The sequence below is a fragment of the Oncorhynchus mykiss genome, chromosome 20, assembly GCF_057628025.1.
Source record: "Oncorhynchus mykiss isolate SJ-2025 chromosome 20, ASM5762802v1, whole genome shotgun sequence".
Taxonomy (NCBI): Eukaryota; Metazoa; Chordata; class Actinopteri; order Salmoniformes; family Salmonidae; genus Oncorhynchus; species Oncorhynchus mykiss.
The window spans coordinates 20,205,497-20,230,786 of NC_143041.1; the positions used below are offsets into that span (position 1 = coordinate 20,205,497).

At 45.2% G+C, this 25,290-nt stretch overlaps 1 pseudogene across 1 annotated transcript in view; it reads right to left on the reverse strand.

Annotated features, from left to right (window-relative positions):
• Positions 1 to 1,277: 1,277 nt before the first annotated feature.
• LOC110498749 (zinc transporter ZIP11-like) overlaps positions 1,278 to 25,290 on the reverse strand; it is a 155,166-nt pseudogene continuing 131,153 nt past the window's right edge. The window contains exons 7-9 of the transcript XR_016489369.1: positions 5,181 to 5,279; positions 4,043 to 4,174; positions 1,278 to 2,774 (exon numbers count right to left, since the gene is read on the reverse strand). The product of XR_016489369.1 is annotated as a zinc transporter ZIP11-like (transcript). The remainder of the gene's footprint in view (positions 2,775 to 4,042; positions 4,175 to 5,180; positions 5,280 to 25,290) is intronic.

Consider the following 25,290-nt stretch of genomic DNA (forward strand, 5'->3'; position numbering starts at 1 on the left):
CTCAGATTTTCCCGAAAGCTACACCTTGAAGGGCTGAGGACTGAAATGGCAAGAAAACACGGGGAGAAAAAGGATGGACGAAAGAGTGAGCAAGTAATAGAGAAGCGAGTATGAAAGGATAGTGGCGTCATGTAAGGTCCCCCCCCCCCCCCCCCATCTCTGTCCAGGAACATAACATTTCATTCCAGAAAATGTCCGCTCTACTGTACTCTGCGTTTCCCCAGGCCTAGTGCGTAGACTAGTAGAGTTCTCCCAGTACTTTATCATTTCTCCACTGTTTCATGTCCGCTGTTCAAAGTAGTGGCCACACACACACCATTCCTGTTGACAGGGAAGTGCAGTGTGCCAGCAGCACAAAACCGTCCATTGTCACATGTATGAAGCCTTTACATTGGTTAGTGCATGAGGAAGGCTGAATGGGACTACTTCTAAGTATAACTCGTGTTTTTATGCATAAGTGTTGATGTTTTTTATGACAATCTCCCAATGGCAAAAAAAAAAATGAAATGATTTACATCATTTCCAGTTAGGCTCGGGCCGTGTACAGTAAGAGCACAGCTGCATGACAGTAAAGGTCTACAGTACAGTGTGTGATTTATTCCAGTGACTCATGAGTCAGTGGGGCAGTGGCTGAACCAGGGTTGACCCCACTGACTCACAACGTAACACACATAGTGGAAGCAGTATTGGTTTATTACATCATCGTCGCCATCAATAACACGTCTTTCTCACTTTTCCCTTTGGAATTGTTCTATCTAACCCCCCATGCTAGAACAGAGTCAGGCAGGGCGACAAGGGGCAGTTTGTTTCAAGCGTGTCTGGGTAGGAGTGCTGATTTAGGATCAGTTTAGCCTTTTAGATCACAATGAATGAGATTACATGGACAGGGAAGTCCTTATTCTAATTGGTCCCAAGGGTTTAAAAGCCCCCCCCTGCCTCACGCAGTACAGTACAGTTCACGAATGGGAAAAAAAAGGAAAGGCAAAAGGGAGTTATGAGGCTGGCATTCCATTTGGCTAGCTGTCCCAGCTGATTTCTCACACAACCTTCACATTAGTCATGACATTTCATCTGTAAGAATAGCGAAATGTTACGGTATTATAATAACAATGCAATAAGAATGGAAAGGTGTGCTAAGATTGAGAAAAGAAAGAAGCAAGCTGTAAAATGTTGCTATTCCCATTCCCTTCATCCAAACACAAAGTGGACCATGCATTATGTTCTCCCTCCCTCCCTCCCTCAATTAAGTTAAAGAGAAAAGGAAAAACAAACACAGAATCACTCTGTCATTTAAATGTTTGCTTTACGGAAGATGAAAACATCATGCCATCCTGAATGAATCAGGGTGTGCGCCATTTCTGAATATTTTACAGTACATCCTCATCTGAGCAAAGATCCGGCAAACCAACACATTCAGCTGGTTATTCGTGACATGTCTGTAGACCCAGATCCCTGTGTTTCCTTCAGTGACCATAACTAGCCTTCAAAACACAGTGTTGAGGTACAACTGTGCAGTGGTCGACACAGTTGGAGCCAAAATGGCATAAGCCCTTAGAGGCGTAACCCCATGGCACACACTCCATAAAGATCCATTCAATACAAAATATCAACTTTTCATACACGGCGGTCTCCATTCCAATCTAAGCTAGTCATACAAACATCAATCTTCAAGTATTGTCACATTTTATAATTCGGATCCAGTATCAAACATAATTCTTTGCATTTTCAGAAGAAAAACAAAATATTTGGTTGAGCATCCTAAAGGGGCAATCTGCAGTTGAAACAATAACAAAACCCTAACCCCACCACTGCTTTGGTAAAACGCTGAGGGTTAAGGCTGGAGAAATGGAACCACTCTCAAATTCATAAGCATAGCTATGGATGCAAAGACTGACCATCCATGATATCCAAATAATAGTTTTAACCATCTTTTGGGGCTATGCAGTGCTTGTTTACATTTAAATTGTTCACAAACATTGGAGTAAAACAAGATTATATTCTGGGTTCTGATTGGGTACGACGCTTGCACTGAGCTCATGAGGCATTTATAAGTTATGTTCTTCGAGAATCAGGGTGGCTAGCAGCTGTGGCGATGTGCGCTGAGAGTCGGGAAGCAAGTTCAGGGAGGGAGTGACTTAATCAATAAACGAAACACAAAACAAAACAAGAAACACGAACAACGCACAGGCATGAAACTGAAACGGAAACAATGGCGCCTGGGGAAGGAACCAAAGTGAGTGACATGTATAGGGAAGGTAATCAGGGAAGCAACGGAGTCCAGGTGAGTCTGACGATGGGTAGGTGCGCTTAACGATGATGACAGGTGTATCGCCATAACCAGCAGCCCGGTGACCTAGAGGCCGGAGAGGGAGCACACGGGACAGCAGCCTAGTGCCCTAGAGGCCGGAGAGCGAGCACACGGGACAGCAGGCCTAGCAGTTAAAAACGTTGTGCCAGTAACTGAAAGGTCGCTGGTTTGAATCCCTGAGCCGACTGGGTGTAAAATGAGAATCGACAGATATGCAGATCGTTGGATGAAATGCGCAAAATGTTATAATTCCAAAAATCATATCACAAAATAAAAGCAAGCAGTTGGAGAAAAGGCAGATTTGGTCCCTTTTCTTCTTTCGAGGTCTGGTGATTGTCATATTCTGTGACATCGTTCTGTGACATCAGCGGTGTTCCATGCGAAGCCTCAGCCCAGCCCAACGTCCAGTGACATCATCACTACAAAGCCCAGGATGGAGGTCCAGGAAGCCAGCTTACCGTTCCCACTTCAAGACAATATACATGGACAGGGTTAATCAATGTTGGTGTATTTATACAGTACTTAAGTCATATACAGTACACTGAGACATAAAGTCTGGAAAGATAAGATTGATAGACAGGCAGAAATAGAGGCAGACAGACAGAAATAGAGACGGACAGACGGAGACAAAGACAGAATGATAGACACACACACATACATACACACACACAATAAACAGGCCAGCAGGCACACACTTCACAGTGACGGTCTACCCACACAAACTGTTGGATGTTGAAGAGCGGACAAGCCAAAAGACAGCTCGCTTCCCGTCTTGAATTTTAAAGCAAACAATACGCCCAGGGTTGTGAAAACCAGAACATTCCAGGGGGGCCATGTCTTTGCTCCTCTCCCACTCTCCCTCCCTGCGGCTCACAATTACACAAAGACAGCGATTGATCAAGTCTGGCTCAGTCACAGAGATGGGGAGCGCTATGAACAACCAAGCAAAGAGTTGGAACCAGGGTGGGAAAAACTTTGAAAAATAAGAGACAGAAAAATGTATTTCGTTCTCGGCCATATTCTATGCTTTTTGTCTCTTTCCTTTCTGTCTCTTTCCTTTCTGTCACCCTCTCCTTGTATGTTTATGTATTACTAGGACACTTTGTTCAAGTGTTTTCGAAAGGGTTAGTTAGACATGGGCTAAGACTTGACTAAGACATGGGCTAAGCCTTGACTAAGACATGGGCTAAGCCTTGACTAAGACATGGGCTAAGCCTTGACTAAGACATGGGCTAAGCCTTGACTAAGACATGGGCTAAGCCTTGACTAAGACATGGGCTAAGCCTTGACTAAGACATGGGCTAAGCCTTGACTAAGACATGGGCTAAGCCTTGACTAAGACATGGGCTAAGCTTTGACTAAGACATGGGCTAAGCTTTGACTAAGACATGGGCTTAGCCTTGACTAATACCCTGATGAATAGCCTGATGAATACCCTGATGAAGACAGCTTGGCTGTCGAAACGTTGCTAATTACATTTTTGCATCTGAGCTCCTAGAGTGTGCGGCTCTCTTTTATTTTAAAGTTTTCTACTCCGCTAGCCAGCGCCTCATCTAAATAGGTGTGCGTTTCCTTTTCTTCTAAGCCTTGACTAAGACATGGGCTAAGCCTTGACTAAGACATGGGCTAAGCCTTGATTAAGACACGAGTTTAGCGATGGGAGGGCACTGTTAATAGAACATCTATCCCTCAAATCTCGCTCGATGTTCTCCATCAGTCTGCATGGCCACCCACCTGAGTTGAGCCTCTGGGATGATGTCATCAACCACCACATACACCATGGCCCCGGCAGCGAAGGACAGCACCACAGCAACGGCGCCTAGCAACCCGGCGATTGGTTCTACCATACCACTGAGCTGTCCATACCTGAGGAAACAGACCATGGGTTAGTTAGAACCCTATGGGGTAGGGATGTGACAACAAACAAAAAAATGATCTTAACTTTTAAATTGCCATTTTTTAAAATAGGTTTTCCATTAAAACAAAAAGAAAAATTCCTACAATTCCAACGCAAATTCACAATGCGGCTGCTGTCAGCAACGGTTTGGGTCTCAAGGTGCGTCGGTTAAGCATTGCACTTGCACTACTGGTACCGTACCTCAATTCCACGTGGCAAAGTTTGTATTTCACCAAAATTCAGTATTTTGGGAACGGAGGAGACTGATTAGTTGCCGCACTTCCCAGAAGACAAACACATATTTCCTAGCGAGCTAGCGAGGGATGGAGAGAGAGAGAGAGAGGGCACAGTATAGGCCGGTTGGCCACCAGGCAGAGCATCAGAACCGTACACTAGGCTCATCGATCGGTAATCAAAAGCTGTATCTCGTAATGGAACGCTGTATCTCGCAATTCCTCATCTTGCTATGTCTCGCAACTTCAATAAAGCAGGGCCTATCTTCAATGACCATGCTAGGATATTCTACACACAACAGACCGAAAGACTGAACACACACAGTCATCATTAGCCAAGAGAAAGAGCAGGCGAGCCAGTGCGAGGGAAGGAGAGAAAGGAGGGGTAGGCAGAAAGAACAGTGCGCATATGGTAATCTGTATCTCACAACATCATGCCTAAAGTTTGTGTCTTCCTCTCTGGTTCTATTTATATTACACAACTTTCCCCGGGCCTTTATAGCCTATCATCTAGTTAGTCTATAACACGGCAAAGACATGTTTTTCATTTTTACCCCCCTTAATGTTAACAATCCCAATTTTGTTTAAACGTTCACACCCCGACTAGGGGCCCTTTAAGGCTCCTTCAGTCATTGGCTGTCAAACCAAGATAAAACAATTCCCTTAGTATGAGTTGAGATGCAGATGAACAGAGTGGGCCATATGAAGGTACTACGTGGATCAACAGAGAAGTGTTACTCACCAGAAGGCTTTCCACGTGGACATCCCTGCACCTCGCAGAGGGAGGCTCACCGCAAGGCCCTCTGGGAAATTCTGGATACCTATGCCAATGGCCAAGTTTCTGTAAAACACATGACGATAACGCTTTAGAGGATACCATTTCTTAAGATCTATGTCTGACGGCCTTACAGATTACATTTCTTATTACCACTACCCTAATCAATGGTATTTCATTGACATTGGTTAAGAAGCCTAGGTGGAAGAGATTTCAGAGCTTTGAGTTTGCATTTGAAGCATTTCATTCACTTGAACCTCTTTGCTTCAATGGAATTTGAGCTTTATCATAACTAAGTGAGGTAGAAAGTGTGGTTGGTGAAGTATGGTTGGTGGGTGGGTGGGTGGATGGGTTGGTTTGTTGGTTAGCTAGGAGGAAACTGTATCTGAACGATATATAGTACATAGCATGGAAAAACACTCAATTATTTTGCTGTTGGCAGTTTCTGTGTGAAACCTGTTCCGGGGTCAGTTATAAGGCAGTTGTGCTCAGTCACTTTACACAGAGAATGAGTCAGCACCGGAGGAAATCATCACAGCAAAACCCACAGAGACCACGGATAGGGACTCATTCTCAGGACATGAAATGAGATGGAAACAAGTGCTAAGACAGCATGTTAAGACACATGAGGAGAGCGTTGGATGTGAAGAGTTGGGAGTTCAGCAGAAAATGCATCTTAAACAAAATAAGATGAGCTTAGAAGTGTCCATCCAAGGCTCTCCAAAGCATCAATAAACTGAGCATAACAGCACACTCCCAGTCCACACTATTAGCAGCCAGGGTGGCAATTCAACGACATGCTCATAAGTGGTTTGTCAGCTCACACTCCACTGCATCCTAGTTGGACTGCTTCAGTTCCCAGGGGGCAAGGAACTCAGCAATGCCACACACTGGTGTGTTTGGGGGGTAACGACTTTGTTTGTGTGTTTTAGGGGAAAGCTCTCTTTTGGATTTCCTCCTTCCCTCTGTCCTTCCCTCAATCCCTGTGAACCACTCTCTGGCACAGAGTCAAGAGCCTGCCCCCGGAGAGGGAAGATTAATGACAGTTAGTCACGGGAAGGTTTACAGCTGCCACAGCCTGAGAGAGAGAGGGAAACGGAGTGCATGAGAAAGAGAGAAAAGAAAGAGAGAAAAGAAAGAGCGAGAGAAGGAAGGAAGGAAGCAGTTGTGATGTGTGTGTAGCATGAATGTATATGTGTATGTGTGTGTATGTCTGTGAGGGTGTGTGCATGTATGCTAAGATGTGGAGAATCAGAGCAGGTTGTTAGTCCGGTTGAAGTGTTCAACAGTCTAATGGCTTGTAGATAGAAACTGTATCTGAGCCTGTTGGTATCAGACCTCATGCTCAACAGTAAGTGAGTGAACATTTCTTGGCTGGGGTGTGTGGTGTCCTTGATGATGCTACAGGACTTCCTCAGGCACCATTTTGAGTTAATGTCCAGGATGGGTGGGGGCACAATCCCAGTGATGTACTGGGCCGTCTTCACCACCCGCTGGTGGGCCTTGCGATAGTGGACGGAGCACTTCCCGTACCAGGCGTGATGCACTTGGTCAGGACGCTATCGAAGGTGCAGGGGTAGTACAGTGCCTTGCGAAAGTATTCGGCCCCCTTGAACTTTGTGACCTTTTGCCACATTTCAGGCTTCAAACATAAAGATATAAAACTGTATTTTTTTGTGAAGAATCAACAACAAGTGGGACACAATCATGAAGTGGAACGACATTTATTTGATATTTCAAACTTTTTTAACAAATCAAAAACTGAAAAATTGGGCGTGCAAAATTATTCAGCCCCCTTAAGTTAATAATTTGTAGCGCCACCTTTTGCTGCGAATACAGCTGTAAGTCGCTTGGGGTATGTCTCTATCAGTTTTGCACATCGAGAGACTGACATTTTTTCCCATTCCTCCTTGCAAAACAGCTCGAGCTCAGTGAGGTTGGATGGAGAGCATTTGTGAACAGCAGTTTTCAGTTCTTTCCACAGATTCTCGATTGGATTCACGTTTGGACTTTGACTTGGCCATTCTAACACCTGGATATGTTTATTATTGAACCATTCCATTGTAGATTTTGCTTTATGTTTTGGATCATTGTCTTGTTGGAAGACAAATCTCCGTCCCAGTCTCAGGTCTTTTGCAGACTCCATCAGGTTTTCTTCCAGAATGGTCCTGTATTTGGCTCCATCCATCTTCCCATCAATTTTAACCATCTTCCCTGTCCCTGCTGAAGAAAAGCAGGCCCAAACCATGATGCTGCCACCACCATGTTTGACAGTGGGGATGGTGTGTTCAGGGTGATTAGCTGTGTTGCTTTTACGCCAAACATAACGTTTTGCATTGTTGCCAAAAAGTTCAATTTTGGTTTCATGTGACCAGAGCACCTTCTTCCACATGTTTGGTGTGTCTCCCAGGTGGCTTGTGGCAAACTTTAAACGACACTTTTTATGGATATCTTTAAGAAATGGCTTTCTTCTTGCCACTCTTCCATAAAGGCCAGATTTGGGCGATATACGACTGATTGTTGTCCTATGGACAGAGTCTCCCACCTCAGCTGTAGATCTCTGCAGTTCATCCAGAGTGATCATGGGCCTCTTGGCTGCATCTCTGATCAGTCTTCTCCTTGTATGAGCTGAAAGTTTAGAGGGACGGCCAGGTCTTGGTAGATTTGCAGTGGTCTGATACTCCTTCAATTTCAATATTATCGCTTGCACAGTGCTCCTTGGGATGTTTAAAGCTTGGGAAATCTTTTTGTATCCAAATCCGGCTTTAAACTTCTTCACAACAGTATCTTGGACCTGCCTGGTGTGTTCCTTGTTCTTCATGATGCTCTCTGCGCTTTTAACGGACCTCTGAGACTATCACAGTGCAGGTGCATTTATACGGAGACTTGATTACACACAGGTGGATTGTATTTATCATCATTAGTCATTTAGGTCAACATTGGATCATTCAGAGATCCTCACTGAACTTCTGGAGAGAGTTTGCTGCACTGAAAGTAAAGGGGCTGAATAATTTTGCACGCCCAATTTTTCAGTTTTTGATTTGTTAAAAAAGTTTGAAATATCCAATAAATGTCGTTCCACTTCATGATTGTGTCCCACTTGTTGTTGATTCTTCACAAAAAAATACAGTTTTATATCTTTATGTTTGAAGCCTGAAATGTGGCAAAAGGTCGCAAAGTTCAAGGGGGCCGAATACTTTCGCAAGGCACTGTATTTGGAGAGGACCCGGGGCGGCATGTCGAATTTCTGAAAACTTGTGACTCTCTCTACTGCAGTCCAGTTGATGTGGATTGGCCATGTTCCCTCCTCTGCTTACTGAAGTCAACAATCAACTTCTTTGTGGATGGAGTCGGTGTCGTACAAAGCCACGCATTCGTGGGTGAACAGGGAGTACAGCAGAGGACGGAGGACACACCCCTGGGGGGCCCCTGTGTTAAGAGTCAGTGTGGAGGAGCTGTGAGAGAATCCAGGGAGAGAGAGAGAGAGAGAGAGAGAGAGAGAGAGAGAGAGAGAGAGAGAGAGAGAGAGAGAAGAAAATGAGAATCCGGAGAAACCAAAGAGAAGGCTGGAGTATTGGAACGAAGGAAGGATGTCAGAGAGAAACATCTGGGCAGCGTGAGAGAGCAGACAAAGAGAGAGACAGATAAGAATGGAAAAAAAGACCGAAGGGATAGAATAGAAGGAGGAGAAGTCCAGAGTGAGGAGAACCCGTGCCTCTGGTGTGGTTGAGGTGAACCCAGTCACCCAGTTCTAGGTTCACTGGTAATCACATGGGAGCCGTATTGGCAGGAAACACCACCTCATACAGTACTATTTCATAAATGTGAGCCACATTTCCCCATTACAGCAGCATTTCATGGCAGCTCTGTCTGTTTAGCTGCAGTATCAGGATAGGACCAGACCGGATGGAACCACGCCTGTCCAGTCCTCAGTAATGACATGAAAAAATGGCATACCGATCAGGAAAGTGCTTATGTACAGGACAGTGCTTATGTACCATCTCTCCTGTCTGTTCTCCTCCGGGGAGAGCGCACTGTCCTGATCATAGGTCATCTCTTCATGTCATGTTTGTCAATCAACACTGCAGGTACAGTGCGTGTGCGTGCATGCGTCTGTCTGTCTTGATATCAGACACTACCCTGTAGACCATTTTCCCTTGCCTCTCTGGAATTGGCGAGGAGGGTTCACTCTCTCCTTTGCTATTCATTGTAAATGTTTGTAGGCCTGTGTTGCCAAATTGTATCTATGATCGTATGTTATCCATTGATGCTTTTTATATGTTTTTATTTATATCTGTAAATCAACCAATGATATCAGGCCACACCCGGCCATGATTACAGACACCTGTGTGTCCTTCCAAACTATATAAACTAGTGACCCGCAGTGTTTGTCATTAAATTCTGATGAAGACAGCTTGGCTGTCGAGACGCTGTTTATTCAATTATTGCATCAGACCTCCTAGAGTGTGAGGCCCTCCTTTTCCTTTTCGAGGGTTCTCTCTCTCACACACATCATTATGATTGCTATCACATGTCATGAAAGGCACATTGTTCTCAGCATAGGGATTTCGTCACTGGCTCCCACGTTAGCAGCCCATCAAAAGGATGCTAGCAGGGCGTTAGCTAGCTCAACAAGTGATTTACTGCTGAGACACTACCGACCTGTATTGAGCTGTACTGAAATAAACAGGAGCTGGTTAGCATGCTAATCGCTAGTCTATCTCTGTGTAGTAATGTTTAGCAATCATTAGACTCGGCGACTATTTCAAATAACTTACTAACAACACTGGGTTAGCAAAGAACAACTCATATCCTATTGATTCTCTTCATTCCTACCAGATACCTAACAGTCTTGAGCTCCTACCATTTAAATTTGACAATTTTTGTAATTTAGCAGACGCTCTTATCCAGAGCAGTTAGGGTTAAGTGCCTTGCTCAAGGGCACATCGACAGATTTGTCACTTAGTCGGCTCGGGTATTCAAACCAGCAACCTTTCGGTTACTGGCCCAGCGCTTTAACCTACCTTCCCTCACTCCCTACCTGCCTTCCTTTGCTAGGTGTGTGGTTGTAACACCTGATCTCCTCTCCTCTCTCCTGCCCTCCGTGGCACCTTTGACCCTCTTTTAGACTCCATCCCTCATTCCTCTTTTCTCTCTGAGGGCCCAGGGAGCTCAAGGCTCTCTTTCTGCTTTCAAGGCTCTCTTTCCCCCACTAAGCCAACCCCTAAACACACACACACACACACACACACACACACACACACACACACACACACACACACACACACACACACACACACACACACACACACACACACACACACACACACACACACACACACACACACACACACACACACACACACACACACACACACACACGCTCCCTCAGCAATGTGTGTCAAACAGCACAGAGGAATCACTAACTAACCATTGAAGTGTCTGTCAAACTAGACACAAATATGTTTCATACTGACTGGCCACTGGATGGTGGGGAATGGGGATTGTATTGGGTTCTACTGCTGTGCATTTTAGTGGTTAAGAGTGATGGGATAGTTGTGGATGCTTCAGACTACACACACGTTTTCCTAATCCCATGGCTATAGGCTGAACATACAATAATAATAATCTCTGGGGGGCAGGGCACACAAATGGTTCTGTAGGCACTCCTTCCATCTCTCCATCTGTTTCTCCTTCTCTTTTCCTCTTCCTCTCTCTCTTCCCCCTCTCCCTCTTTCTTCTTTCGCCCTCTTTTCCTCGACGTCTCTCTCTCTCTCTGGATGGAGGGATGCAGTGAAAGGCTCTATTGAGAGCAGGTCTGCACGTGTGGAGGAACCCGTACCATTTAGGCTAGTTTGTGTTATGTCAGGAATGCGCTGAATGTCAGTAGCAATCAGTGAAACACGACTCCAACTACCAGACGACCGAAAAAGGAGAAAAGAGACATTATTTGAAGCTAAGAAAATATGTCTGATGGCCTTTGGCCCCCTTTTCCACATAAAAGTGTAAGAGAAGTTGAAAAGAAAGAGCCTCGTGATATTCTCCTCCCCTTCTCCCACCCTCCTTCCCCCCCCATGTGTCTCTTTCTACCTGTTCAACTCTCTCTCTCGTATCTCTGCTTCATCATCAGAAGAGACAGAGTAAGCGCCAACACACCAGAATGAACAAGAAAACAAACCCGCCTTAACCCTGCTGCTACACTCAATCATATTCTGTGACTGAGTAATAATGTATGTATGCCCACATCCTGCTGGGATTTGGTCTCTTGTGTCACACCCTTGAAGGAGGCCTGCCCTTCCTTGCCATGGAGAATCCTTGCCATGAAGACTGTAATTAATTCAATATTGCATGGCCATATCTGCGACTGCCGTGACGAACCAATGGCATCACTAACGGAAAGCAGACAAAGGCCTGACAGGATGAAGGCCTTGTCTAAAGTGAGAAATGGTGTACAGTAATGTATGGTTTCCCATACAGACTCCCCCTGTGTTTGAGAGAATAAAGACCTAGGAAAAAGGCACAATTCAAGTTTTAGCTGTGCAGGTGGGACACAGTGATTGCTGTGTTTGCTATTAAAGTATATAATAATGCAACAACAACAAAAAATATTAGAAACATAAAACCAAATATGGACCATATTGTTAACGGCTGTGATAGTTCTACCACAAAAGAAGAAAAAAAAAACATTTACAATCTGTGCCGAGACATCAGGAGATGATTTACTAAAACAGCAGCGGCAGACATCTCACGGTCTTAGACAACGTCGGTTGAAATGACTTGATGACGTGGTAAAACCTCTCTGATCAAATGTTCCCTCAAATCTTTTGTTTTAGTGTTGGGACTTTCCATCGCGGACACGTATGACCTGTCTCATGTAGCGCTTCCTGGGATGTGTGCATGCAGTGAGTGTACAAAATATGTGTGTGCACATACATGCAGTGTGTGTGTGCGCGCATTCATACAGTACACACACATATACACTGAGCGTACAAAACATTAAGAACACCTGCTCTTTTCATGACATAGACTGACCAGGTGAATCCAGGTGAAAGTGATGATCCCTTATTAACGTCACTTGTTCAATCCACTTCAATCAGTGTAGATGAAGGGGAGGAGACAGGTTAAATAATCATTTTGAAGCCTTGAGACAATTGAGACATGGATTGTGTATGTGTGCCATTCAGAGAGTGAATGGGCAAGACATAAGATTTAAGTGCCTTTGAACGGGGCATAGTAGTAGGTGCCAGGCGCACCAGTTTGACTGTGTCAAGAACTGCAATGCTGCTGGGTTTTTCACACTCAACAGTTTCCTGTGTCTATCAAGAATGCTCCACCACCCAGCGGACATCCAGCCAACTTGACACAACTGTGGGAAGCATTGGAGTCAACACAGGGCAGCATCCCTGTGGAACGCTTTACACCTTGTACAGTCCATGCCCGACGAATTGAGGGCAAAAGGGGGTGCAACTCAACATTAGGAAGGTATTATCAGTGTTATAAGAAGGAGAACTGAGCCTCATAAACCGCATTGTGTCTGAACAGGCATCGTTTCAGAACGAAAGGGTGATGTTGCTCTGCTAGTGTTGCTGTTCTGTCTGTCTGGGGCAAGGCTCAGGGAGAGAAGGTTGAGATAGAAAACAGAGGAACCAAAGCTACTGGCACGACCAACAAACTCACACTCACGGAACATGACTGATTAACTGAGGTACAGAAGCTGAAAGAATTTGTGTTGGAGCTGAGAGATGTCGTGGTGGTTCTGAGAGACATTGTTTCGGAGTAAAGAAAGAAGCTGTGGAACACGGAGACAAGAGTGGCAGCCAGCGAGGGCCAGGTGGAGGAACTGAAGAAAGAGAATGCAGGTAATTCATTTCTCCTGACTGGGTATATGAATTCATACATGAATAATATAATATATGCCATTTAGCAGACGTTTTTATCCAATGCTATGTGTGGATGCTCCCCAGAATCAAACCCACAATCTTGGCCATGCTCCACCAACTGAGTCATACAGGACAATTACTATGAACGAGATTTTGTGTTCTCATCCCAAATCAAATCAAATTTTATTGGTCACATACACGGGTTAAGCAGATGTTATTGCGGGTGTAGCGAAATGCTTGTGTTTCTGGCTCCGACAGTGCAGTAATATCTAATGTCACGCCCCGACCTTAGAGAACCTTTTATTTCTCTATTTTGGTTAGGTCAGGGTGTGAGACTAGGGTGGGTAGTCTAGTTTTTCCTTTTCTATGTTAGCCTGGTATGATTCCCAATCAGAGGCGCCTGTCTATCGTTGTCTCTGATTGGGGATCATATTTAGGCAGCCTTTTTCCACTTGTTGTGTGTGGGATCTTGTTTATGTATTGTTTATCTGTTGCTTGTGAGCACTGCATAGCTTCACGTTTCGTTTTGCGCTTGATTGTTTTCTGTGAGTTTCATTTAAATAAACATGTGGAACTCTACGCACGCTGTGCCTTGGTCTATTAATTCAACCAACGATCGTGACATCTAACAAGTAATATCTAACAATTTCACAACATATACCCAATACACACAAATCGAAGTAAAACAATGGAATTGAGAATACATAAATACATGGACGAGCAATGTCAGAGCGGCATAGACTAAGATACAGTAGAATAGAATACAGAATATACATATGAGATGAGTAATGCAAAATATGTAAACATTATAAAAGTGACTGGTGTTCCATTTTTTGAAGTGGCCAGTGATTTCAAGTCTATGTATATAGGCAGCATGTGCTAGTATACATGTGCTAGTGATGGCTATTTAACAGTCTGATGATCTTGAGATAGAAGCTGTTTTTCAGTCTCTCTGTACCAGCTTTGATGCACCTGTACTGACCTTGCCTTCTGGATGATAGCAGGGTGAACAGGCAGTTGCTCGAGTGGTTGTTGTCCTTGATGATCTTTTTGGCCTTCCTGTGACATCGGGTGCTGTAGGTGTCTTGGAGGGCAGGTAGTTTGCCCTCGGTGATGCGTTGGGCAGACCGCATCACCCTCTGGAGAGCCCTGCTGTTGCGGGCGGTGCAGTTGCTGTACCATCTGTAAAGGTTTGTGAGGGTTTTAGGTGCCAAGTCAAATTTCTTCAGTCTCCTTAGGTTGAAGAGACGCTGTTGCGCCTTCTTCACCACACTGTCTGTGTGGGTGTACCATTTCAGTTTGTCAGTAACGTGTACGCAGAGGACCTTGAGGCTTTGCAACTTCACTGCAGTCCCGTCAATGTGGATAGGGGGGAGCTCCTCTGCTGTTTCCTGAAGTCCACGATCATCTCCTTCGTTTTGTTGACGTTGAGTGAGAGGTTATTTTCCTGCACCACACTCCCAGAGCCCTCACCTCCTCCCTGTAGGCTGTCTCGTCATTGTTGGTAATCAAGCCTACTACTGTTGTGTCGTCTGCAAACTTGATGATTGAGTTGGAGACGTGCAGTCATGGGTGAACAGGGAGTACAGGAAGGGGCTGAGCATGCACCCTTATGGAACCCCAGTGTTGAGGATCAGTGAAGTGGAGGTGTTGTTTACAACCTACACCACCTGGGGGTTGCCCCTTAGAAAGTCCGGGACCCAGTTGCACCGGGCGGGGTTCTACCCAGGTCCTCCAACTTAATGATGAGCTTGGAGGGTACTATTGGTGTTGAATGCTGAGCTATAGTCAATGAACAGCATTCTTACATAGGTATTCCTGTATGTCGTGTTATGTCGTTTCTACTAGAGGTCGACCGATAATCGGAATGGCCGATTAATTAGGGCCGATTTCAAGTTTTCATATCAATAGGAAATCGGTATTTTTGGGCACCGATTTAGCTGATTACACCTTTATTTAACTAGGCAAGTCAGTTAAGAACACATTCTTATTTTCAATGACGGCCTAGGAACGTTCTGCCTCGTTCAGGGGCAGAACGACAGATTTTTACCTTGTCAGCTCGGGGGATATAATCTTGCAACCTTACAGTTAACTAGTCCAACGCTCTAACCACCTGATTACATTGCACTCCACGAGGAGCCTGACTGTTATGTGAATGCAGTAGAAGCCAAGGTAAGTTGCTAGCTAGCATTAAACTTATCTTATAAAAAACAATCAATCAACGACTGCCGTTGCTCCAATGTGTACTTAACCATAAACATCAATGCCTTTCTTAAAATCAATACACAAGTATATATTTTTTAAATCTGCATATTTAGCTAAAAGAAATCCATGTTAGCAGGCAATATTAACCAGGTGAAATTGTGTCACCTCTTGCGTTAATTGCACGCAGAATCAGGGTTTTTGCAACAGTTTGGGCCGCCTGGCTCTTTGCAAACTAATTTGCCAGAATTTTACGTAATTATGACATAACATTGAAGGTTGTGGAATGTAACAGGAATATTTAGACTCATGGATGCCACCCATTAGATAAAATACGAAATGGAATAAACGTTTTGTTTTTGAGGTGATAGTTTCCGGATTTGACCTAACATGCTGACCAGACCGGACACGTCACTTGCGCGAAAGTCGCAAATTAAATTTAGAAATCCATCTTACTCAATTATTGCACCCACACTGCTTGCACGCACCAATGAGCGTCTGTGACAGCAAGGGCTAAAATAGAACTCATTCCTATTTCTGACGCAGATCGCGCTGAAAGTCCTGCCTCTCCCATCTCCTCATTGGTTTATAGAAGCAGGTACCCACGTGCCATCTCCTCATTGGTTATACCCACGTGGATGACTGAAAGACGAACTGTTTTGCCGGTAGTTGTGGTAATACAATGAAAGTTTAGATGCGATCACCATATAAGTTAAACGATGAAAAACCCTGGAAGGAGGGGAGATGACTAGAAACGATTCGGTTAGCTGTTTTATGTGTGGATTAATTGTCAGAGTGGAGGTCCTTGTGCATTTCAGGTAAAATAACAACTCAATGTTTATATCCCAGGGCAAATTAGCTAACAACAGCAAGCTAGCTAAATAGAACAGATTCAATTTAGGAAAAAAAAGATCTTTGCTTATATTTAGCCAATATTGATCAGAGTTACCTTGTACAATGGATATCTACACAGTTATAAAATTGACAAGGTGGTGTAGGCCTACACGAAACACAGACCTTATATTAAGTGAATCTAAAAATATCCTATGGAATAAATGAATGAAGGAACCGCTTGTCAGATTTTGCTAGAAGGTGTCATGGGAATTATGACCATTATTAAAATAGGATTTCCTGCATATAGAAATTACAGTTTCTGTTTTCAACATTCATCACATCTTAAGGCTAGGCAGAATACTGCCCCCTTTGGAGGAATTGCGTGCCCATAGTAAACTGGAAAAAAATCTGTAAAAAATTGCTAATATATGCATATAATAATTATTATTGGATAGAAAACACTCTAAAGCTTCTAAAACCGTTGGAATTATGTCTGTAAGTATAGCAGAACTCACAGGGCAGGCATTCTTCCAAACTAGTTTTGTGGTCATGAAAGTTGGGGCAACTTTGACGTGATCGCCCCCACCCTTCCCAACCAGCTATGGATCTGGGGACACTTTCTATGTCTTCCACTAGATGTCCTCATTCAGTAGAGTGTTTAATCGTTCAAATCCCGCGAGAATTGGCCCTATGGGAGTGAATTGAGTGAGTGCCGCGAGAAAATACCTGTGCGTTAGGGCGCGAATTGGTCCCAGCCATTCCTTTGTTCCAGCACTCCGGAGGAGGACTAACAATGACCGGTTGAATTGAAAATTGTTTTGTATGTTTACAACATCCTAAAGCTTGATTCTGCACTTAGTTTGACCTGTTTAGTCGACATATAATATGTAATTTTGAAGTTTTGACCAGAGGACATTTTGGGTGCATTTCAGCTGATATTGTTAGCAGTAGCTAATACAAAGACACAAGACTTGAAACCAAACGATGTTTTGGGTAAGTATGAACCCTTCCAGTACATTCTGAACGAAGACCATCAAAGGTAAGGGAATATTTATGCTGAAATCTGTGTTTCTGTTGACTCCAACATAGCGGAGAAATATAGCTTATATCTGAGCGCCGTCTCAGAATATTGAATAGTGAGCGATTTCTGTAACGTTAAAAATAAATGTAACAAAGCGTTTGCATTAAGAAGCAGTGTATCTTTCTAACTATATGTAGAACATGTATATTTAGTCAAAGTTTATGATGTCTATTTACGTTATCTTGCGGCGCTACCTATATTTTCTGCGGACATTTTTGAGTATTTTCTGAACATGAATTCAATGTAAATGGACATTTATGGATATAAATGGCATATTATTGAAGAAAAAAAAAGTACTGTGTAACATGTCCTATTACTGTCATCTGATGAAGATTTTCAAAAGGTTAGTGAATGATTTATTTTTTAATCCTGCTTTTATAATTTTATATTTTCTGGGACAAAATGGCTGCCTCTTGTCTTCGTTTTGGTGGTGGTCTAATATAAATATGTGGTGTGTTTTCGCCGTAAAACATTTAAAAAATCTGACATGCTGGGTAGATGAACAAGGTGTTTATCTTTCATTTGAGGTATTGGACTTGTTAATGTGTGGAGGTTAAATATTTCTAAGAATATTTTTGCGTTCCATGCGCCACATTCCAGCTGAACGTGGGAGGGGATGTTCCCAAAAGGGATCCCTAACTCCAAACTCTATTTTTATTCAAACAGTTGAGAGTATTTTCTCCTAAGCAGACTCTTCAGTATCATTGTCACTTTTTAATTACTTAAAAATCATACAATGTGATTTTCTGGATTTTTGTTTTAGATTCCGTCTCTCACAGTTGAAGTGTACCTATGATAAAAAATTACAGACCTCTACATTCTTTGAAGTAGTACCTGCAAAATCAGCAGTGTATCAAATACTTGTTCACACAACTGTATATATATAAATAAATATATAAATATAAAATATGTATATATATATAAATTCATTGGCCGATTAATCGGTATTGGCTTTTTTTGTCCTCCAATAATGGATATTAGTATCGGCGTTGAAAAATCATAATCGGTCGACCTCTAGTTTCTACTGTAGCTCACTGTATGTACTGAGCGCAGTATATTTGTGCATATGCCTTATAACCGCGGACACGCGAGGTAACGTTACTAATTTCATAACATTTATGGTGTTATATTCAATGCTGAGGTAGCTAGCTACATTCTTCTATTAGCTCTGGAAAACAATGCTAATTGCGTCAGAGAAGTATTAGTATGTGTTGTATTTTGAAGCTACCCTGGCCTTATGACTGCCAAGTGGCGCAGTGCTAGGGGCGTCACTACAGACACCCAGGTTCAAATCCAGACTGCGTTTCTATCAAAGTAAGTGCCTTATTACGATATAATAGTTTCTGTATGTCGTGTTATACTTTTCTACTATAGCTCACTGTGTGTATGGAGCATAATATATTTGTGTATATTCCTTATAACCGCGGACACGTGAGGTAACGTTACTCATTTCATAACCTTTATGGTGTTATATTCAATTGTGCTTATGTAGCTAGCTACATTATTCTATTAGCTCTGTAAAACAATGCTAATTGCGTCAGAGAAGATTTGGCTTGTTGTTTTTTGAAGCTACCCTGGAAAAATGGAAAAATATCTTCTTATACCACTTGGTCGTTTTCTGAGTGCATTCCACAAAGCTGTTTATCATGTCCGCCTTATCCACTGATCACATTGAGGTTATAGTCAAGCACGCATGGTTGCTGTATGGACAGTGGAGAGGACATGGATGTCTCGTTTGTCATGCCACTTTACTGCCAACAGTTGACATTTCTTATTTTGTATAACGGGTCATTTAGGATGGCAGTAGCGTTGTTGATGAAATGCAGTCACAGCAGCAGAACTAGGAAGCAGTCTTGGGAAAAGAGGGTGGCAAAGAAGGGACTTACAAACATAGAATTTGTGCTCCAGTATTCTCTTAGGGAGTTCTTCTTTACTATCCCCATGAGAAGGACTGTCACCAGGAAGGTATACATTTCACTAATTGTGGTTCCCCCCCCCCCCCCCCCCACTACTGGCTCTCTTTTCTCCTGTAGCTCCAAGGCATAGCGATTGGTCTCTGCTATGTCTCCCACCAGCTCCTCTGTCAGAAACAACTTGAAGCACTGCCTCAGATGGAAATGGCAAGGGGAGTTGCACTCCAGACTGGGAACCATCAAAGCAAACAGCAGGGCCAGGAGGGGTGAAATGGCTGGCAGCCTTCCAGCTACCACAGAACTCCTGTACTTCATCCACTGTCGGTCTGCCTCCATCACCACCAGCATCTTCAAAGGGAACTGGGACTTTGTCAGTGGACAAGGGGCCCTCAGATTCAGGGTTCTCAATGGCTGGGGGGCAGCTCCTCACTGTCAGAATCTGATTTCTGACTTTCAGACTCATTGTCAGAATTTTTTTAAATCTCCAGAATTTCCGCATTTGTCAGTTGTCTCCTTTTGAAAGACATTGCTAATGCTACAGCTTAGCTCACTAGCTACATACATAAACAACAACACTGAATGGCTCAGAGTGGGAGTGAGAGGTTATGTGATTGATTGCCTGCACGCGCCATTTGTATCAATAAATCAGTATCAGAAAATGTTTTGTGTGGTATTATTGATATATTTACTGTTTTATCCAAGTTTTTCAATTACCGGTGATAAATCATGCATTCCAATTCTTGCATAGATTGTAATGGGCACATATTTTGTGCCTATTAGGTTGTACTAATTGGTTGTACTGATTATGATGAGCTAAGCTAATTCCAGCCATGTTTGTTGACATACAATACATTCTGGGTGTCACGTAATCGTCTGTCAGACCAAAGATGTTATAAGAAAATGAGGTGAGTAAGGGTTCACAATTTTTTTGAGAACTTCCGTAAGTGAATGGTGGGATGTGAATGATGGTAGACGACACACCCCCTTCAACATGCATACTATAAACAGACCAAACTCATCTTGTCTTCTCTTATTATCTCTGGTTTCTGTGAGAAAAAAAAGCATGGCAGCTTGCAGAAACTAACCATCTTCGGATTACTTTCGGTTTCTAGAAAGTGTTTTACTCAATTATTTCAATCAATGGTGAGCTCACCCGTGATGTGATTCATTATAATAGTAATTGCTATTTGCTAATTCATGAATGTAGTTTATGTCAGCCGAGAGTTATAAAAATATGACCGCCTGTGAGTTAGCGCTAGGACAAATGTAGCCCACATTGTTTTTGGTTTGGATGATTGTGTTATGCTGTAGATACTTCTGTGAATGTCTGAACATTGCATCCAAAAATAAACTGCTCATTCTGGACAACTTTGTAAGGACTGTGTTTGTGCAAAATGTTTCTGAAAAAACAGTGGCCAGCTCAAATGCTGATTATTGCGTCATTCCAAACTGGCTGTTCTAAATAAGCGTTCTAATCACACCGGTTTTGTTACGGTGCGTGAATGAGGACCCAAAAGCGAATTAACTTAAACAGAGCTTCTTTAATTACCAAACATAGGTAGGCTCAGACGGACCGGCAGATTCCGACAGGACAAGACAAGGTTACAGCAAACATGACGACAGTCTGGTTCAGGCATGAAACACAACAAACAAGAATCCGACAAGGACAGGAACAAAAACAGAGAGAGATATAGGGGACTAATCAGAGGGAAAAGGGGAACAGGTGGGAGAAGGGGTGACGAGGTAGTCAAGAGGAGACAAGGAACAGCTGGGGGAAAGCGGGGGAGAAAAGGTAACCTAATACGACCAGCAGAGGGAGACAGGGTGAAAGGAAAGGACAGAAAGACACAACATGACAATACATGACAGTACCCCCCCACTCACCGAGCGCCTCCTGGCGCACTCGAGGAGGAAACCTGGCGGCAACGGAGGAAATCCTCGATCAGCGCACGGTCCAGCACGTCCCGAGAGGGAACCCAACTCCTCTCCTCAGGACCGTACCCCTCCCAATCAACGAGGTACTGGTGACCACGGCCCCGAGGACGCATGTCCAAGATCCTGCGGACCCTGTAGATGGGTGCGCCCTCGACAAGGATGGGGGGGGGGGGGGAAGACGAGCGGGGGCGCGAAGAACGGGCTTAATACAGGAGACATGGAAGACCGGGTGGACGCGACGAAGGTATCGCGGAAGAAGAAGTCGAACTGCGACAGGATTAATGACCCGAGAAATACGGAACGGACCAATGAACCGCGGGGTCAACTTGCGAGAAGCCGTCTTAAGGGGAAGGTTCTGAGTGGAGAGCCAAACTCTCTGACCGCGACAATATCTAGGACTCTTAGTTCTACGCTTATTAGCAGCCCTCACAGTCTGCGTCCTATAACGGCAAAGTGCAGACCTGACCCTCTTCCAGGTGCGCTCGCAACGTTGGACAAAAGCCTGAGCGGAGGGGACGCTGGACTCGGCGAACTGAGATGAGAACAGCGGAGGCTGGTACCCGAGGCTACTCTGAAAAGGAGATAGCCCGGTCGCAGACGAAGGAAGCGAGTTGTGGGCGTATTCTGCCCAGGGGAGCTGTTCTGACCAAGACGCAGGGTTGCGAAAAGAAAGACTGCGTAAGATGCGACCAATAGTCTGATTGGCCCGTTCTGCTTGACCGTTAGACTGGGGGTGAAAGCCGGAAGAGAGACTGACGGAAGCCCCAATCAAACGGCAAAACTCCCTCCAAAATTGAGACGTGAATTGCGGACCTCTGTCCGAAACGACGTCTGACGGAAGGCCATGAATTCTGAAAACATTCTCGATGATGATTTGTGCCGTCTCTTTAGCAGAAGGAAGCTTAGCAAGGGGAATGAAATGAGCCGCCTTAGAGAACCTATCGACAACCGTAAGAATAACAGTCTTCCCCGCTGACGAAGGCAGTCCGGTGACAAAATCTAAGGCGATGTGAGACCACGGTCGAGAGGGAATGGGAAGCGGCCTGAGACGGCCGGCAGGAGGGGAGTTACCGGACTTAGTCTGCGCGCAGACCGAACAAGCAGCCACGAAACGACGCATGTCATGCTCCCGGGTGGGCCACCAAAAACGCTGGCGAATGGAAGCAAGCGTACCCCGAACGCCAGGGTGGCCGGCTAACTTGGCAGAGTGAGCCCACTGAAGAACGGCCAGACGAGTAGGAACGGGAACGAAAAGAAGGTTCCTAGGACAAGCGCGCGGCGACGGAGTGTGAGTGAGCGCTTGCTTTACCTGCCTCTCAATTCCCCAGACAGTCAACCCGACAACACGCCCCTCAGGGAGAATCCCCTCGGGGTCAGTGGAGGCTACTGAAGAACTGAAGAGACGAGATAAAGCATCAGGCTTGGTGTTCTTAGAGCCCGGACGATAAGAAATCACGAACTCGAAACGAGCGAAAAACAGCGCCCAACGCGCCTGACGCGCATTAAGTCGTTTGGCAGAACGGATGTACTCAAGGTTCCTATGGTCAGTCCAAACGACAAAAGGAACGGTCGCCCCCTCCAACCACTGTCGCCATTCGCCTAGGGCTAACCGGATGGCGAGCAGTTCGCGGTTTCCCACATCATAGTTACGTTCCGACGGCGACAGGCGATGAGAAAAATACGCGCATGGGTGGACCTTGTCGTCAGAGAGGGAGCGCTGAGAAAGAATGGCTCCCACGCCAACCTCTGACGCGTCAACCTCGACAACGAACTGTCTAGAGACGTCAGGTGTAACAAGGATAGGAGCGGATGTAAAACGATTCTTGAGGAGATCAAAAGCTCCCTGGGCGGAAACGGACCACTTAAAGCACGTCTTGACAGAAGTAAGGGCTGTGAGAGGAGCTGCCACCTGACCGAAATTACGGATGAAACGACGATAGAAGTTTGCGAAGCCGAGAAAGCGCTGCAGCTCGACGCGTGACTTAGGGGCGGGCCAATCAATGACAGCTTGGACCTTAGCGGGATCCATCTTAATGCCTTCAGCGGAAATAACAGAACCGAGAAATGTGACGGAGGAGGCATGAAAAGTGCACTTCTCAGCCTTCACAAAAAGACAATTCTCTAAAAGGCGCTGGAGGACACGTCGAACGTGCTGAAGATGAATCTGGAGTGACGGTGAAAAAATCAGGATATCGTCAAGGTAAACGAAAACAAAGATGTTCAGCATGTCTCCCAGGACATCATTGACTAATGCCTGAAAGACAGCTGGAGCGTTAGCGAGGCCGAAAGGAAGAACCCGGTATTCAAAGTGCCCTAACGGAGTGTTAAACGCCGTCTTCCACTCGTCCCCCTCCCTGATGCGCACGAGATGGTAAGCGTTACGAAGGTCCAACTTAGTGAAAAACCTGGCTCCCTGCAGGATCTCGAAGGCTGAAGACATAAGAGGAAGCGGATAACGATTCTTAACTGTTATGTCATTCAGCCCTCGATAATCTATGCAGGGGCGCAGAGACCCGTCCTTCTTCTTGACAAAAAAAAACCCCGCTCCGGCGGGACAGGAGGAGGGGACAATGGTACCGGCGTCAAGAGCTACAGACAAATAATCCTCGAGAGCCTTACGTTCGGGAGCCGACAGAGAGTATAGTCTACCCCGGGGGGGAGTGGTTCCCGGAAGGAGATCAATACTACAATCATACGACCGGTGTGGAGGAAGAGAGGTGGCCCTGGACCGACTGAACACCGTGCGCAGATCGTGATATTCCTCCGGCACCCCTGTCAAATCACCAGGCTCCTCCTGTGAAGAAGAGACAGAGGAAACAGGAGGGATAGCAGACATTAAACATTTCACATGACAAGAGACGTTCCAGGAGAGGATAGAATTACTAGACCAATTAATGGAAGGATTATGACAAACTAGCCAGGGATGGCCCAAAACAACAGGTGTAAAAGGTGAACGAAAAATCAAAAAAGAAATGGTTTCGCTATGATTACCAGAAACAGTGAGGGTTAAAGGTAGCGTCTCACGCTGAATCCTGGGGAGAGGACTACCATCCAGGGCGAACAAGGCCGTGGACTCCCTTAACTGTCTGAGAGGAATGTCATGTTCCCGAGCCCAGGTCTCGTCCATAAAACAGCCCTCCGCCCCAGAGTCTATTAAGGCACTGCAGGAAGCTGACGAACCGGTCCAGCGTAGATGGACCGACAAGGTAGTGCAGGATCTTGAAGGAGAGACAGGAGTAGTAGCGCTCACCAGTAGCCCTCCGCTTACTGATGAGCTCTGGCTTTTACTGGACATGAAGTGACAAAATGACCAGCAGAACCGCAATAGAGACAGAGGCGGTTGGTGATTCTCCGTTCCCTCTCCTTAGTCGAGATGCGGATACCTCCCAGCTGCATAGGCTCAGCTCCCGAGCCGGCAGAGGAAGATGGTAGTGATGCGGAGAGGGGGGCAACGGAGAACGCGAGCTCCTTTCCACGAGCTCGGTGACGAAGATCAACCCGTCGCTCAATGCGAATAGCGAGTTCAATCAGGGAATCCACGCTGGCAGGGACCTCCCGGGAGAGAATCTCATCCTTTACCTCTGCGCGGAGACCCTCCAGAAAACGAGCGAGCAAAGCCGGCTCGTTCCAGCCACTGGAGGCAGCAAGAGTGCGAAACTCAATAGAGTAGTCTGTTATGGATCGATTACCTTGACATAGGGAAGACAGGGCCCTGGAAGCCTCCTCCCCAAAAACAGATCGATCAAAAACCCGTATCATCTCCTCCTTAAAGTCCTGATACTGGTTAGTACACTCAGCCCTTGCCTCCCAGATTGCCGTGCCCCACTCACGAGCCCGTCCAATAAGGAGAGATATGACGTAGGCGACACGAGCAGTGCTCCTGGAGTAAGTGTTGGGCTGGAGAGAAAACACAATATCACACTGGGTGAGGAACGAGCGGCATTCAGTGGGCTCCCCAGAGTAACACGGCGGGTTATTGATTCTGGGCTCCGGAGATTCGAAAGCCCTGGAAGTGGCCGGTGGATCGAGGCGGAGATGGTGAACCTGTTCTGTGAGGTTGGAGACTTGGGTGGCCAGGGTCTCAACGGCATGTCGAGCAGCAGACAATTCCTGCTCGTGTCTGCCTAGCATCGCTCCCTGGATCTCGACGGCTGAGTGGAGAGGATCCGGAGTCGCTGGGTCCATTCTTGGTCGGATTCTTCTGTTACGGTGCGTGAATGAGGACCCAAAAG